This window comes from Panthera onca, chromosome C1 (assembly GCF_046562875.1).
Source record: "Panthera onca isolate mPanOnc1 chromosome C1, mPanOnc1 haplotype 2, whole genome shotgun sequence".
In the NCBI taxonomy this organism is placed as follows: Eukaryota; Metazoa; Chordata; class Mammalia; order Carnivora; family Felidae; genus Panthera; species Panthera onca.
In genome coordinates, this window is record NC_138346.1 from 101799689 (window position 1) to 101805191 (window position 5503).

The 5503-nt window shown below is 47.3% G+C and overlaps 1 non-coding gene across 1 annotated transcript; it reads left to right on the forward strand.

The window, feature by feature from the left end:
* The first annotated feature begins 5036 nt into the window (after positions 1-5036).
* LOC132674006 (U6 spliceosomal RNA) lies at positions 5037-5143 on the forward strand. The gene has a single exon (XR_009608334.1). It is a non-coding gene; the product is annotated as a U6 spliceosomal RNA (small nuclear RNA).
* The last annotated feature ends 360 nt before the right edge of the window (positions 5144-5503 follow it).

The following is a 5503-nucleotide window of genomic DNA, read 5'->3' on the forward strand; positions in this document are numbered from 1 at the left end:
CAGTTAACCAGGTACAGGAAGGTGGGGAGTGGGAAGGCAGAGGTCCTGACTGAGCATTTTCCCCATGGGGGTGGGGAAAGGTGAGACAAGAGAGAAGGTATGTGTGGGTCAGCGCACCATGGCGGAGGGAGCAGTGGGTGGGAGAGTGGGAGGGGGGGGACCGCAGACCATGGAGGTTCATGTCAACCTGGATAAGAAATTCTGACTTTGTGCTAAAGATGAAGGAAGCAATGGAAGACTTTTTAGCAGAAGAGGTGAGGCGACTGCCACGTTGAGAGACCACCCTAGCTGCAGGGGAGGGTGTGAGCCCGGAGGCAGGCAGATTCACTGGGGGCAATGGTGGTCATCGTGGTGGGGACCATGAGCCATAGCCTCAGCTGCTGGCTGTGGGTTGGAGAGAAGACACAAGACTCAAGAGAACATGTAGGCAGTAGACTGTTTAGAAATACCTGTTTCTATGGTCTGGGTCATTTCTATGGTCATTTCTATGGTCTGGGCCCTCATCCCTCCAACTTGGAAAATCATAATGGCCTCTCAGACATCTTCTTGTTCTCACTTTCTCCACTTCCACCGACAGGCTTCCGTAGTGTGAGCCTGCCCCCCCCCCCCCCACCCCGGGTCAGCGCTCTAAGTTGCAGACAACACTGTTCTCGGGCCAGTTTAAGCAGGAAGTGATACACTTGTGGGCAGAGGATGTGCACAGAATCATCGGGGACAGGAGAAACAGATTCCAGGCAGGTCTTTTCTGGAGGAGTTCCCAGCATCCCCGGCAAAACCACCCACCAAAGGAGCTCCCACCCCCGCCACCAGAGGAAGTGGGCACCTTCGCCGTGTCCTCCACAGCCAGGCCACCACACTCTGTACCAGCAAAGCATCACCCAGGCCCCGCCTCTTCAGCCCTATGGCTCTGCTCAAACCAAAGCCCATTGCAGGGACACCTGAGCAGGAAAATCAAACCTCAAGTTTGCTCCTGATGGCAACGGAAGCTGGGAAATGTAGTCTTGGGGGAATCTCTGATGGGAAGGCAGGTTTCACAGGACGGAGAACGATTAGCATGCAGAGTATCTAAAGGCTTTGGGGAGCCACAAACGATGGCTGTCACCACGTGGAGAGTCTGGCAGCCTGTTTTTCTTCTATCATTTACAGCTCACAACAGTGCCACTTGAGACATGTCCTGCTCACTCGCAGATGAAGAAACTGACTCAGAGAGGCTGATGGATGTGCCCGAGATCACACAGCAAGCAGCTGGCCCATCACCTGAGCGGGTCCTTTGTCCGTCACCCGAGCCGGTCCTTTCCCCAAGGCATTCGTGGAATTACAATACTTACCGGCTGTTTATTACAGGTATTAATAAACCGCTGTGTATTCTGCCCGTCTGGTTTATTTTGCCCAGTGCGGCTTGGCCACGAGGGCAGACAGCAGCCACTTGTGGAGCTGTACCTTGTTGGCATGCCTGGGCAGGGCTGTGCTGAGCCATCTGTGAAGTCAGGCTGCCTTCTTTTGGAGTTGGCCCTGTTACCGCACAGCCCACAACTGCTGCTCTGGGCAATAATGGCAGAAATACAATCGTTAAATTTTAATTAGGAAGAAACAAGGTTCATTATTAGTTGTCATTCCTCATTGTTTCCTAATTATGCTCATTGCATGATAAAATGAAATACTACATTTCGCTTGCATTGTTCTTGCTCAGGGCTGATGGAGAAGAAAGACGTACCCTGATCCTCGTTCCTCCTCCCCCCTCCTCCCCGCCTCTTCCCTCGTCTGACCTGCCCCTCCATGCGCTCCAAAATGAATAGCTGGGGGAGGGGGAGGTGGGGGGTGGTTAAAAAAACCAGGATTCTGGAGTCAGACCAGCCTGGGTTAGAAGGCTGCCCCCACCACTTATCAGAGGTCAGACCATTTACCACATTGGGCTTGTTTTTCCTTTCATAAAATGGAGATCGTAAAACCTTCTTCCTGGGGCTGTAGTGAGGATAGTGTTACATAAAATAATATTCCACAAATGCCTGGCACATGAGAGATGGTTCAGTAAGCGCCAGCTACTTTTATTATAATTTTAAGGGTTATCATCAACTAGGACTCACATACCAAGCTAAGAAGTCCAGACTGATGGTATAAGTCCCTGAAGGCTTCTCCAGCCAAGAGTGCCATGACTGGGGGGTGGTGGCAGGGGAGGGTCGGGACCGGGTGTTTGGGGTCGTTCATCTCGTAGTTGATGCAGTAAAGGAGTAAGGGAAGGTATGAAGGAAGTAAATTTGGGGTCAGTGCCCATATAGTTTGATTTAACGGAGCTTCCCAAGAAAGATGTGATCCTCGACTTGTTTCTTTTGTGCTCAGGATGGGTTTGCCCTGAGCTCATTGGTGCCATGGAACCGATGTAATCCTTAGCAGGAAAAGACAGACTGGCTTCAGGGCTGCCCATGGGGTAAGAACAAAATGGATGGACCCGGGAGCCTTAGGTCTGCCCCTTTGTGTCATGTGCCAGCCTCTGCAACAGTCAGATGCGTCACGGCCTTGAACTTTTTATTTCCCCCACAGTTAATACCTTCATTTAGGCTTAATTATTTGAGGTCCCTGAAATTAAATCCACCTAAGGTGTAAGGACATTGGGAGTTTTGCGTTGAGCAGGTGCCCTTTTTTCCTCTGTGTGAAGTTCATTCGCTCTTGCAGAGAAAAGAAAGAAAGCAAAAGCTTAAGATTTTTTTTTTTCATTTGATACTGAGCCAAATATATTTATTTGGGTTAAAATGTGTAACTCCCAGAACTGATAGAAAATTCACAAGGCTGAACACGCCTCATGCGTGGCTTGCTGTGGAAACGCTAATGCCACAGGAAAACTGTTATTTGGACTAATTCTCTTTCTAAGAGCAGTTACTGTTATGCGAGGGAAGCGGGGTGATTACAAAAGCACCAGGCAATCTTATTTTATCACTTACTTAAGCAGCTCCCTGTAAGTAGAAATCTTTCTCTCATATATAGAGAGAGGGATGGGGTAGGATTCAACTGGTCAGGGAATGGAGGGAAAAAGAACACAAACAGCTATTTGGATGAAATTAAGGATTTTCAAAAGCCCCGTTGATGTGAATCTTGGAATGTTCTGGGAAGCCAGCTGCGGCCAGAAGCAGTCAGCACTCACGGTCCAGGGCTGGGTCTGGGATTTTGCTATTTGATGCCTGTTGTCTGTGAACCGCAGCCAGTAAATTTAAGAGCATTAGAAGCACATTCAGTATCTGCGTCCAAGGGGTCAAGGGGTGGGTGGGGCTGGCAGGATGGGTCCCCTGACACCTCTTGAGATGGCTGTGTGCTGGGGAAGTCCATACAGCTCTCATCCTTGTCCTGGGGTCTGTAGTTTCTGAATTGCATCCGTATCTATCCACCCAGGGTGCGCTCACACCCAAGGAACTGGTGACCTCAGCCAGACCCCAGAGACAAAAACGGTTGCCTGGGTCGTCCTGGAGAGAGCATGAGCCTGCGATCACTGCTGCATTTTATTTTATGTCTTGGGATGCCTCTGGCCGGGCTGAGGGACGGGGCTTCTGGGTCCCCCACGCCTACTTGCGTATACTAGGAATCAGCTTAAGATTTCGTTAAAATTTTTTTGGAGATCATTCTCTTCACCCAAAGAAGGAAATACCCGTTGTGAAATTTTTCTCAATTTTGAAGTAAAGTTATTCTTCCTAATTATTAAGGTAATATATACATATGATATGGAATCTTCGGAAAATATTGAAGACAGGAGAAGAAAAAAATATCCAATTACTCAAAAAAGACTACCGCTGTTCATATTTTTCTGTATTTCCTTCTAACTTTTTTTTCCTGTTCATATGTTTATATGGTTCAGATGGTACTACCTGAACCAGTGTTTTCACTCAAGATTATTTTTTATTTAAGATGATTCCAGACGTAGGGGCGCCTGGGTGGCACAGTCAGTGGAGCGTCTGACTCTTGATCTCAGCCCAGGTCATGATCTGACGGTTAATGAGTTCGAGCCCCACATCGAACTCTGCACCGACAGCTCAGAGCCTGCTTGGGATTCTGTCTCTCCTTCTCTCTGCCCCTCCCCCACTTGTTCTCTCTCTTTCTCTCTCTCAAAAGGTAAATAAACTTAAAAAAAACATGATTCCAAATGCATCTGTGATATGCATGTTTTTACTTAACTATTGGTTTGATTCTTTTTCCTCTTCCTACTATTATCATGAACAACGTCATACATTACAGCTTTCGCAAACTTCGCATCTTTTCAAGTCTCGACAGTAGGATTTTGCATTTTGATCAAGCCTCAAAAGCAGCCTTGTAAGTTTAAACCTGTGGGCTATTCATTCATTTACTCATTATGTGTTTATTTTATTGAGGTATGGCTGACACACAGCATTACATTAGTTTCAGGTGTATGACCCGGTGATTCCGTAACTCCACACGTTATGCTGTGCTCACCACACGCGTAGCCACCATCTGTCAGTGCACAACGCTATCACAATTCCGGTGACTATTCCCTATGCTGTACCTTTTAGCCCCGTGACTTGCTCATTCCAGAACTGGAACCCACTCCCCTTCACCCATCTTGCCCATCCCCCCACCCCTTCCCCTCTGGGAACTATCGGCCTGTTCCCTGTATTTATGGGTCTGTTTCTGCTTTTTGTTTGTTTAGTTGTTTGTTTTCAAACATCTGGGTCTTTGTGTTTTATTTGAGAGAGAGAGCAAGAGAGAGAGAGAGCATGTGAACGAAAGAGGGGCAGAGGGAGAAGGAGAGAGAATCTTAAGCACTTAAGCAGGCTCCATGCTCTGCCCACATGTGGGACTCAATCTCACAGTCCTGGGATCGCGACCTGAGCCGAAACCAAGAGTCGGACGCTCAGCTGACTGAGCCACGCGGGTGCCCCAAACAGCTGGACTTTTAAAGGCTTTTGGAATAACACAAAGTTGTTTTGCCGAAGGAGCATATGGACTCACTTATCCACAAGCCGTTTACGAAGCTGCCTATCGTACCATACCTTCGCCAGCACTGGGTATCTTCATTTAAAAATCAATAGCATTCTGTGCTTGCTTCGGCAACACGTATGCTAAAGCTGGAACGCCACAGAAAAGATTAGCATGGCCCCTGTGCAGGGATGACGTACAAATTTGTGGAGGGTTCCATATTTAAAAACAAATGAATAGCACTTTGTTTCTTTGGTTTATAGATTGTTATCTGGTTTTATATATATATATATATATATATATATATATATATATATAGTTGTTTGTTTGTTTGTTTGTTTTTTAAACCAATTGTGACATTCTGCTTTCCTGGATAGAAAGCCTGTGGGCCCCTGCATGTAGGACAAAGTTCCGTGGATCATAGAGGCGATGAGTGAGCACGTAACATGTGAACCAGAGACATCATTTCCAGTGTGCCACGCAATATCTGTGTGACCTTGGACCAGTCCCCTGATCTTCATCTGAACTCCCTCACCTACGGAAATAGGAAAACTAATACCAATACTTCTAGAGTCATCATGAAGGT